Raw genomic sequence first — 12590 nt, 5'->3', positions numbered from 1 at the left:
AATCCTCGATTTCACTGAAGCTGACCACTGGCTTCTCCACTGAGCGGCTGGTTCAACTCTTACACCTCCTTTCCATCATTCCCAGGGCGCTGAATACCTCCTAACTGCAAGCTTATAAAATAGTTTATTTTCTCTCTTCCTACCTTAGTATGTCAGGATAAAGTGACACCGGACTCCTTTGTCCCGCAGTCTAGCCCATTCAGCACCTATTCATGACTCAGGAATCTTACAACACAGTGATGTTAAGCTAGCTATTTTATTCCCACATGTAAGAATAACGTGTTTTCTAATTAATTCGGCAGCATTAATTCCATATTCTAAGTGGTATGTCTTCTTCGTGTTAACAGGTAATGTAATTAATAGCATGTGATTTGAACATTGAGCCTGTAACGATGCACTTGCTATAAGTTTTCTCCTAGCTTTATTGTCTACTGTGCTCAGGTCAGTTAGCAATAACTGGAACGTGAATTCCTCATAGGTTAAACTAAACATATTTTATCATTAGAAACACATGTGCTTTGTCCATTTGGGGAATGGGGGATTGCAATGAACAGCGAAGGAATCAAATTGGCGTTGTCATTCCCGTATGATTTAGACAAATGTTGTTTTCGGTTTCATAAATATGAACAACTTTAGGTCGACTGATTCCTGTTATCGAGCCCAGCTCCTTTGTCTTAATAAAACTTATCAAGCAGAAATTATTCTGATTGGTTCAGGTTGATCATTGTATCAATTTGAAGATAACTGGAGTGAAGTTTATTTTTTGATTCTGTACAGAAATAAAACGGCTCATATATGCACCTGCACCAAGTAAAAACACATTGTCATGTCTCCATATGACAATGTAAGAATCCGAGCGACATTTTGTTGTGTAAACTTTCCCTAGCCTGCCACACCAGTTTTCTGAAAATATTTAAATATTTAGAAAGGTTTTGCATTTCTTTTAATCTCATTAATTTCTTAAACATTTACTCCCTTAGTAATTATTTGGGGTATAAATGGATATGCATACTTTAGGCATGCTTTCCCCCCCTTAAGGTATCATTTACTTTGTGTGTGGTTGTGCTTTACTGTTGGATGCAGCATGTTCAAAACAGGATATAATTGCTGATCTATTCAGCAAGGCGCCAGCCCACGGAACATTTTATTAATAACCAGGCGGATCCCAAACAGCTGTAGTTTAAATATTGTTTTCGAGTTTAAATCGCATTCTCCGATTTATGGTTCCACGCAAAACAGTCGTACTCTTCACGTAATGTTTGGTGCATTCTTCAAATTGGGGGAACCGAGCAGAAATGAAATGGCCATGTCCATCTAAAGGAATGGTTCTTTCAACATTGCATCTCCCTGAAAGGAAAGTTTTGCTGCTCACCCAGCATTCAAATTGCTTTAAAATGTTACAGTCATTTTATGTTCAAAGGCTAATCGCGCATATCTCTAATGCAGTTTATTTGCTGAACATAAATTAAATAGCCATGAGGGAAATTTTGATCACTCACTACTACTATAGTTTTGAGAGACTGTGGTTAATCTCAGCAAGCCTGTCCACTTGGTGGCGCACTCCATAACTACCTGGCCATATATTCCCAAACCACCAAGTTGAAATACAACAAATTTGTATTTTCAGGATCTGCCGCATTTTACGATCGTTGTTTCATTGACTACATTATGGTTTCATCTCACATCCTTGTTTTAATGTTTTTCACTTTAAAAAAATAAACTAACCACATTATTGTTAACATCAGGCAGAAGGTGAGCGAACCACATAAATATATTATTATTGCAAAGCCGATGCCTTTATGAAAATATTTTTATATTTTGGCTGTCCTATACTAAAAAAAAGGCTCTACAGTGGCGACCTTCATCAGTTTCAGATTTAATATGAAATATAATTTCATGTTTTTTTTAATGTAAAAGGTTAAGGGTGTCAGATTGGAGTTTTGGTATGATTTCCTCCCAGATAACAGCTTGATCAAATCCAATAGTGCAAAGTATTGTGGAATTGGAAGCTTAAATGAGGAGCGCCCATAAATAAAGTGGGTTCCAAGTATTAGCGACTCTCTTTGTTAAGCAGACCCTTCACCCAAGCCCACCATTTTTTAAGGTGTGTATTGGCTGCAATCGGGTTTTTTAAGCATTTCTGAAAGATCATTTCAGTTATTTTCTTCAAGAAACAGTGAAACTGGGAATGTATTCAAGGGTAATCGGTAGAAGCATGGGAACACATTATATTAGTATTTAAATTAGTATATTAAACTTAATCTTGATCATATGCGACCAAAATATTGAGTTGATTACATTGAGGTGATCAGATAAGGAAATTATGAATTTTGTTTAAAATTAGCAAACATGTGTATCTATATAATGTTAACTTTCAAAAGAAAAAGACGGGGGCTTCACCAGATATTCATTGAAATCACATCGCTTTAATGACCTCAGGATACCCAAAAGCACTTTACGCCAATGAAATACTTTTGAAAAGCAGTCACTGGTGTAACATAGGTCACAAGAGTGGCCAATGTGCGCAGAGCAAGATCCCACAAAAGGCAATGAAAAACTGGTCAGACGCTTTTGGTGTTGGTTGAGGAAAAAGTGCTGGCCAGCACCCTGGGATAACGCCCCTGTTCGAGTTCAGAGTTCAGCCTCTTAACTGAAAATTAAACTTCTCACCTGTTGCCCTCAGAAGAAATTAATTTGGATTGTGAAGAAAGATTGATTACAACTTGTTACCATGTATCTCTTTTTCGTGTTACTATCAACGCCATCTTTAAGAATTAAATACCTGTGCAAATGCTGCCCATAAATTCAATTCCTGCAATTTTTTGTTAGATTGAATTAAAAATTATTTTATATATTTCCTAATTCAAATTTGTTACAGCCATCATTAAAAACAAATCATATCTCATCATTTTATAGGATAGAAATCTACATTTTAAAAGCTGCAATAAAATAGATCTTTGATTGTAATGACTTTGGATGTCCTATCTTAATTTCTTTGTCTGTATGAATATTCTATCAATTCCTCATCACCCTTACAATAAAAAGTGAAATGAAGCAAATATGAACATGGAGGTGTTTCATCATTGATTCGCTATTCTCTCTGTCCTCTTTTGGCACTCACTTTTCTTCTGCATTATATGTTCCCAGGCTTGTACTGATCTTACTCTAGGCGTTATCTGATGGAAAGAATTAACAGAGTAACCCAGCTTGATGTACCTCACAATTCCATATTCCCTTTGAAAGTATGTCTGAAATCAATCAGTGCTTGCTTCTCAAGGTCCAATAAAAACAAATATAATATGTAATCAAACAAAGTATTAATTATACTGTATTCCTTCACTTGTGGAAAAAATACCACTCTTCTGACGATGTCTCGTTCCTTAGAATAAGATAAAACATAAGATTGTGTTGTATTGCCAGTAAGAATCTTTTAAAATATCAACCATTTATTAAGACACTGCATGAGTGCTAGCAATAATTCATTTGAAGGGTTAGAATGTAACCTGATGTTGTATTGTCAGTGACTGCTTTTGAGAATCATTTTATTTTTGGTAAAATTGCACAATAATGAGTAAAATGTATGTAGATATTAAGCAGTGTAATGTGGTACATGTACACATCAATTTTACTTATATTTCTTAACATAAAGTTACAGACTCGCTGTAATATTATTTGGTAAACCATTGTTTCAAATCCAAATGCCGGAGGCTCAGTTTGAGAAATAGGGAAGGCAAGGACAGCAGAAAAATATAGGAGAAACGATACAAATCAGAGATGAAGATAGTGGGGGATGAAATTGGTGATCCAAAGGAGAAAAGAACATGAGCTAATATATCGTACTTCTAGTTCCTCGGTTCAATGTACTAAGGCTAACGTACTATGTCAATATTTTTATGGATTTCATGGAGCACCTTGGAACATTTATTAGCCTGGAATTTGTGGTTAGCAGCAACACATGGTCCTTACAATTGATCTGGAAGAAAATACCCACATTGATCTGGTGATCAAGGGTGGCACAGTGGCAAGAGGTTAGCACTGCTGCCTCACAGCGCCAGGGACCCAGGTTCGATTCCGACCTCAGGTGACTCCTGTGTGGATTCCGACCTCAGGTGACTCCTGCTTGCACATTCTCTCCGCGTCTGCATGGGTTTCCTCCGGGTGCTCTGGTTTCCTTCCAGTGTCCAAAGATGTGCAGGTTAGGTTGATTGGACGTGCTAAATTTCCCCTAGGAGGAGTTACGGGTATAGGGATTGGCCTAAGTAGATTGCTTTTTCAAAGGGTCGGTGCAGATTCGAATGGCCAAATGGCCTCCTGCACTGTAGGGATTCTATTCTATGATCTCTGTGGTGCAGACGTCCTCTTTCTTGATGGCAATCAAATCTGGTGCCATGTAAAAGATCTTCCATGAGTGCAGCAGCAGTGGTGTTAGCAAGTAGGATATTAATTCTTGAGACCTGGGGACCTCTGGAAAAGTCAGCATTTATTGCCCATTCCTAATTGCCCTTGAAAAGGTTCAGGTGAGTCACGTCTTGAACTTCTGCAGTCCATGTGGTGTAGGAACATCCACACTGCTATTTGGTAGGGAGTTCTAGGAGTTTGACCCAGTGACAGTGAGGGAACAGTGATATACTTCAAAGTCATGACCACCAGCATCTAGAAGGACAAAGGCAGCAGATACATGGGAACACCACCACCTGGAAGTACCCCTCCAAGCCACTCGCCATTCTGACTTGGAAATATGTCGCCGTTCCTTCACTGTTACTGGGTCAGAATCCTGGAACTCCCTCCCTAACAGCACTCTGGGTGTACCTACACCACATGGGCTGCAGCGGTTCAAGAAGGCAGCTCACTACCACTTTCTCAGGGGGCATTTAGGGATGGGAAATTAATGCTGGACTAGTTGCTGAAGCCCACAGCCCTTGAATGAATTGTTAAAATGTCAGAATGCTTTGTGACTATGAGGAGCATATACAGGTGGTGTTCCCATGCACCTGCTGTCCTTGTTCTTCTAGTTGGTAGAGGTTACGGGTTTGGAAGGTGCTGTCCAAGGACCATTGGATTTCTCAAGTATTCTGCTCGTGTGCAGAGTCCAGAAGTTGCCTTCAGTTTCAATGGAGTATGCTGATAATGTCGCCGTTATTACCACTGCAAAGTTAAAATGGACACAATCCTTGGTCATTCATTGCATTACGATTTGTTTGGGTTTCTCTTAATTGTAGGGGAGGTGTACAAAGCTTTTGGAAAAATCTTTTAAGAGATAATCCTGGGATGTCAGCTGTGGTTCAGTGGCTCAGCCCGTGGCCATGGACATCGTGGATTGGAATTGTGTTAGAAGGATATAGGTTCAGGTTCCACTCCAGAGACTTTTCTTTTGAAATCTTTTGATTGGCATTTTCCAAATTTATAAATGAGTTCTATACATTGTTAGTTGCGTTAATTTATTGTATTGTACAGAAAGGTTTGTCTTGTCCTTCCCTTAGTTTACCCTCTGTACATTTTGCCACCCTCTGGCTCGGCTTGTGGTCCCTCCATTCGGCGTGCGATTGGGGAAGCGAAAGCTAGGGCGTTGGCCCCCTTACCCATGTGTAGCTCTGGCTGCTCCGATACCCCAAAGATTGCCACGATTGGGCATGACTTCACCCTCACCCCCACAACCTTGGACATTGCCTCGGCGAAGGCTGTCCAGAACCCAGCAAGCTTGGGACAAGCCCAGAACATCTGGGTGTGATTGGCCGGGCCCCTCTGGCACCGCTCACATTTGTCCTCCACCTCCGGGAAGAACCTACTCATTCGGGTTCTGGTTAGGTGCGCTCTGTGCACCACTTTGAGCTGCTTGAGGCGAAGCTTCACTCAGGAGGAGGTGGAGTTGGCCCTGCTCTGTGCCTCATTCCAGAGTCCCCACCCCATTTCTGTCCCCAGTTTGTCCTCCCATTTCTATCTGGTCTCGTCCAGAGGTGTTCGGGCTCTGTCCAGTAGCTGCCGCTCCGGAGACACAACTGTCAACAGACTGTCAATCCAGTGCATTACTGAGGGAGTGCCATCTTGAGGTGCCATCTTTTGGATCAGTGTTTAAACCAAGGATTTGTCTGCCCTCTCAGATGGAAGCAAATGGGTTTGGGTAGGGTGCTCTTTCCAAGGGCCAGTGCAGACTCGATGGGCCAAATGGCCTCCTTCTGCACTGTAAATTCTATGATTCTATGAAACATGATGCTATTTTAAAGAAAAGCAGGAAAGCTTCTCCCAGTGGCCTGGTTATTATTTATCCTTCAACTGACATCACTAAAAAGACGGATTGTCTGGTCACGAGCACATTGCTGTTTTTGAGAATTTTCTGCATGCAGATTGGCATGTTTCAGATACTTCAATTGTTACTTGAGTTCAAATGTATCTCATTAACCGTAGAGTACTTTTGTTAAGAACCCTGCTCATGGTAACCGCAAGAGTGTCTCAAAACCCCAATGATCATTTGAAACACTGGCTCTCAGTGGTGTGTATTTTTGTTTGGATTAATTGAGAAACAATGTACAACCCAGTGAGGAACCAGTTCAGTCATTGCATAAACAATTAATAAAGAATATTTATTAAAGTAAAAAAGAAAGCACACAACAAAAGATTAATATGTACTATGACACTTAAGCATATGAATAACAAAACACACTGTTTTATCTGAAGTATGATCCCAAAATATATCCACGCTCCCTGAACTCACTGAGACACCCCTTTTCCCAAGCAACATCAAATTTTAGTAACTCTACAGGTCAAATGCAGTTAATAATTACAATACATTGCCACTTGGGTGACCATCTTTGGGAAATTATCTCTTCCTGGTTCATTAAAGGCGCAGTGCTGTGACTTTTAGAGGAGAATATCTGCAATCTGCCATGGCTTTAAATGTTAGATGGACAGGCCTCTGTGGCTTGGATCACAGATGGAACTGGTCATTCTGACTGTTGGATGGAAAACTAACCTGCCTCCCCAAAGAGTGTGCTAACAATTATACTGTTTAGTCTCGTTGATATTCCACTCTGTGGATTCTGCTGTCTACGTCTCTCAAATTCCTTGTGTTTAGAAGTTATCATTTATACAGCCGCACTGATCTCTGGTAAACAATGTTTCTGATATGGCCATTCGCACCTCAATGTCTCTAGATTCCTGCTTATCTTGTTACTGGGCAAATTGCATCTCATTATTCCTCTAGATCTCTGCTAGTCTTGTCTTGTTGCTTGTCTATTATTTCATTTAATCTAAAGTTCACTGTTAATATCGTTAACTTCCCACATTCCCACCACTTTGGAATATCCTGAGGCCATTGAAGGAATTATACAACTGCAGGTCTTTGTTTACCTTTCTTTATCTAACTTTTGGACTCAAACTGGTTTCAACTGATCAGTCAACTCCCAGTTAAACAACTAGCTAATTAACACCTGGGCCGTGACCTACTCACAGTTGACTGGCAGTTAACTGATTTCCGATTACACACTTTTAAATTAAAGCTTAAATTTCAGTTTGATAAAAAGCACTAGTTTGGTACTACAGCATATCTCCCGCACACCACTGAATACCCACATTCACTAAATTTCCATTTTAAAGTTGTTACTCTCGCTCTTCTCCCACCTCACTCTGTTCCAAATACTTTCCATTAAAAAAGTCTTAGTTCATCTTGTTTTACGAAGCACATTACCTATAGTGTTGACAAAATAATTGCGTTAACACTTGGCTAGACGGCTGGTTCGAGAAGCAGAGCAAGGCCAGCAGCATGGGTTCAATTCCCGTACCGGCTGAGGTTATTCATGAAGGCCGTACCTTCTCAACCTTGACCCTTGCCTGAGATGTGGTGATCCTCAGGTTAAATCACAACCAATAAGCTCTCCCCCTCAAAAGGGAAAGCAGCATATGGTCACCTTTACATATATTGAAGGACTCATTGTAAGTTTTCCCCAAGCAACAATTTTGCAGCATGTAAAAAGTATGCAGGATCTATGTTCAAGATGCAAATAATGCAGCTGTTCATTGTAATTATTTGCAGTAGCAACAACAAATTACAGGCTTTGGTTAAATGTCTTATGCAGCAGTGTTGAAAAATATCTTCTTCAAATGCTAACTTCCAAATTCACAGTTCATAAATCTAAGATTCATAGCTGCACAGATGAATCATTCGCACCCCAGAGTCTGAAACCGTGCATGAAGAGTGCATAATCCTCTCTGAGAAATATAAAATAATTATATGAAATATTCAACGGATGAAGCAGGGATGGATTATCCATCTGCCATCCTTACCTGGTGTGGAGTGTATGTGACGCCAGATCCACAACAATGTGATTGACTCTGAAATGGCCTAGCAAGCCATTCAGTTGTATCAAACCATTACAATACAGTCCATGAGGAATGAAACCGGATGGACCTAGGCACCGGAAATGACAACGGAGCTCTCGGTCCTGTCAACCATGCAAAGCCTTTGACCCTGTCAACCATGGAAAGCCCTTCTTATTGAGGTGGAGTGGGAGTGACTGCCCTTGACATCAAGGCAGCATTTGACCAAGTGCGACATCAAGGAGCCCTAGGAAAACTGGAGTCAGTCAGGATCAGGGCGTAAACTCTCTGCTGGTTAAAGTCATGCTTGGCACATAGGAAGAAGTTTGTGCTGTTGGAGGTCAATTAACTCCATTCCAGTGCATCACTGCAGGAGTTCCTCAAAGTGGTATCCTAGGCCCAACCATCTTCAACTGCTTCATCAATGGCATTCCTTCCATCATAAGGTCAGAAGTGGGGATGTTTGCTGATGAGTTTCACCATGTTCAGCTCCATTCACGACTTATTGGATATTGAAATGTCCAAATGTAGCAAAACCTGCATAATAACGAGCCTGGACTGACAGGTGGAAAGTAACATCTGTGTCACAGAAGTGCCAGGCAATGACCATCTCCAACAAGATAGGATCTAACCATCGACCCATGACATTCAATGGCATTACCATCGCTGAATCCCCCATTCAACACCCTCGGGATTACCATTGACCAGAAGCTGAACTGGACTTGCCAGATGACTACTGTGGCTACAACATCAGGTCATAGAGCTGGAACCCTGAACTCCCAAAGCATGTTCACCATCTACAAGGTACAATTCAGGAGCGTGATGGAATACTCTTCACTTGCCTGGATGAGTGCAGGTCCAACAACACTCAAGAAACTCGGCACCATCCAGGACAATGCAGCACAATTGATTGGCACCTTATCCACAAATATTCACTCCCTCCACCACCAACGCACAGTAGTAGCAGAGCTTACCAATGTTCTTTAGACAGCAGCCTCTAAACCCATGACTGCTACCCTCTCGAGGGCAGTATGTGCATGAAAACAGCACCACCTGAAACGTCCCCTCCAAATCACACACCACCCTTACTCACCATTCCTTCCCTGTTGCTAGGTCAAAATCCTGGAACTCCCTCCCTAACAGCACTGTGGATATACCTGCTCAACTGCAGTGGTTCAAGAAGGTGGCTCATCACAACCTTCTCAAGGGCAATTAGGGATGGGCTATAAATTCTGGCCTAACCAATGATGCCCACATGCCTTGAATGATTTAAAAAAAACTAATATCTTGGCGCTTTAGCCAAGATTAGGAGAGCTGTCCTTCTGACCATTCAAGCAATAACCAGACATAGTCATACTCACAGAATCATACCTTGCAGATGATAAGACCATAAGACATAGGAGTGGAATTAAGGCCATTCGGCCCATCGAGTCCACTCCACCATTCAATCATGGCTGATTTCAACTCCATTTACCCGCTCTCTCTCCATAGCCCTTAATTCCTTGAGAAATCAAGAATTTATCAACTTCTGTCTTAAAGACACTCAACGTCCCGGCCTCCACCGCCCTCTGTGGCAATGAATTCCACAGACCCACCACTCTCTGGCTGAAGAGATTTCTCCTCATTTCTGTTCTAAAGTGACTCCCTTTTATTCTAAGGCAGTGCCCCCGGGTCCTAGCCTCCCCTGCTAATGGAAACAACATCCCTACATCCACCCTATCAAAGCCATTCATTATCTTGCAAGTTTCTATTAGATCTCCCCTCAACCTCCTAAACTCCAATGAATATAATCCCAGGATCCTCAGACGTTCATCGTATGTTAGGCCTACCATTCCTGGGATCATCCGTGTGAATCTCCGCTGGATCCGCTCCAGTGCCAGTATGTCCTTCCTGAGGTGTGGGGCCCAAAATTGCTCACAGTATTCTAAATGGGGCCTAACTAATGCTTTATAAAGCTTCAGAAGTACATCCCTGCTTTTATATTCCAAGCCTCTTGAGATGAATGACAACATTACATTTGCTTTCTTAATTACGGACTCAACCTGCAAGTTTACCTTTAGAGAATCCTGGACTAGGACTCCCAAGTCCCTTTGCACTTCAGCATTATGAATTTTGTCACCGTTTAGAAAATAGTCCATGCCTCTATTCTTTTTTCCAAAGTGCAAGACCTCGCACTTGCCCACGTTGAATTTCATCAGCCATTTCTTGGACCACTCTCCGAAACTGTCTAAATCTTTCTGCAGCCTCCCCACCTCCTCCATACTACCTGCCCCTCCACCTATCTTTGTATCATCGGCAAACTTAGCCAGAATGCCCCCAGTCCCGTCATCTAGATTGTTAATATATAAAGAGAACAGCTGTGGCCCCAACACTGAACCCTGCGGGACACCACTCGTCACCGGTTGCCATTCCGAAAAAGAACCTTTTATCCCAACTCTTTGCCTTCTGCCTGACAGCCAATTGTCAATCCATGTTAGTACCTTGCCTCGAATACCATGGGCCCTTATTATACTCAGCAGTCTCCCGTGAGGCACCTTATCAAAGGCCTTTTGGAAGTCAAGATAGATAACATCCATTGGCTCTCCTTGGTCTAATCTATTTGTTATCTCTTCAAAGAACTCTAACAGGTTTGTCAGGCACGACCTCCCCTTACTAAATCCATGCTGACTTGTCCTAATCCGACCCTGCACTTCCAAGAATTTAGAAATCTCATCCTTAACAATGGATTCTAGAATCTTGCCAACAACCGAGGTTAGGCTAATTGGCCTATAATTTTCCATCTTTTTCCTTGTTCCCTTCTTGAACAGGGGGGTTACAACAGCGATTTTCCAATCCTCTGGGACTTTCCCTGACTCCAGTGTCTTTTGAAAGATCATAACTAACACCTCCACTATTTCTTCAGCTATCTCCTTTAGAACTCTAGGATGTAGCCCATCTGGGCCCGGGGATTTATCAATTTTTAGACCTCTTAGTTTCTCTAGCACTTTCTCCTTTGTGATGGCTACCATATTCAACTCTGCCCCCTGACTCTCCGGAATTGTTGGGATATTACTCATGTCTTCTACTGTGAAGGCTGACGCAAAGTACTTATTCAATTCCTCAGCTATTTCCTTGTCTCCCATCACAAAATTACCAGCGTCATTTTGGAGCGGCCCAATGTCAACTTTTGCCTCCCGTTTGTTTTTAATGTATTTAAAGAAACTTTTACTATCATTCCTAATGTTACTGGCTAGCCTACCTTCAAATTTGATCCTCTCTTTCCTTATTTCTCTCTTTGTTATCCTCTGTTTGTTTTTGTAGCCTTCCCAATCTTCTGACTTCCCACTACTCTTTGCCACATTATAGGCTTTCTCTTTTGCTTTGATGCATTCCCTAACTTCCTTTGTCAGCCATGGCTGCCTAATCCCCCCCTCTGAAAACTTTCTTTTCTTTGGGATGAACCTCTGTACTGTGTCCTCAATTACTCCCAGAAACTCCTGCCATTGCTGTTCTACTGTCTTTCCCACTAGGCTCTGCTCCCAGTTGATTTTCGTCAGTTCCTCCCTCATGCCCCTGTAGTTACCTTTATTTAACTGTAACACCTTTACATCTGATTCTACCTTCTTTCTTTCAAATTGGAGATTGAATTCGACCATATTATGATCACTGCCTCCTAAGTGCTCCCTTACTTTAAGATCTTTAATCAAGTCTGGCTCATTACATAACACTAAGTCCAGAATGGCCTGTTCCCTCGTGGGCTCCATCACAAGCTGTTCCAAAAAGCCCTCCTGTAAGCATTCAATGAATTCCCTTTCCTTGGGTCCACTGGCAGCATTATTTACCCAGTCCACCTGCATATTGAAGTCCCCCATGATCACTGTGACCTTGCCTTTCTGACATGCACTTTCTATTTCGTGGTGCATTTTGTGCCCCCGGTCCTGACCACTGTTAGGAGGCCTGTACATAACTCCCATTATGGTTTTTTTGCCTTTGTGGTTCCTCAACTCTACCCACACAGACTCCACATCATCTGACCCTATGTCGTTTAGTGCTATTGATTTAATTTCATTCCTAATTAACAAGGCAACCCCGCCCCCTCTGTCCACCTCTCTGTCTTTTCGATAGGTTGTGAATCCCTGGATGTTTAAATGCCAGTCCTGAACCCCCTGCAACCATGTCTCTGTGATGCCTACCACATCATACCTGCCAGTCACAATCTGGGCCACAAGCTCATCTACCTTGTTCCGTACACTGCGCGCATTTAAATATAGCACCTTTAATTCTCTATTGACCGTCCCTTT

General features: G+C 41.8%; 1 long non-coding RNA gene across 1 annotated transcript in view; it reads left to right on the top strand.

Annotated features, from left to right (window-relative positions):
• Window positions 1-12590, top strand: part of LOC140424995 (uncharacterized) — a 351986-nt gene that overhangs the window by 14946 nt on the left and 324450 nt on the right. The window lies entirely within an intron of this gene.

Source organism: Scyliorhinus torazame, chromosome 6, assembly GCF_047496885.1.
Source record: "Scyliorhinus torazame isolate Kashiwa2021f chromosome 6, sScyTor2.1, whole genome shotgun sequence".
Lineage (NCBI taxonomy): Eukaryota > Metazoa > Chordata > Chondrichthyes > Carcharhiniformes > Scyliorhinidae > Scyliorhinus > Scyliorhinus torazame.
The sequence above is the reverse complement of the archived record's forward strand: the minus strand, read 5'-3'. Positions and strand labels throughout refer to the sequence as shown.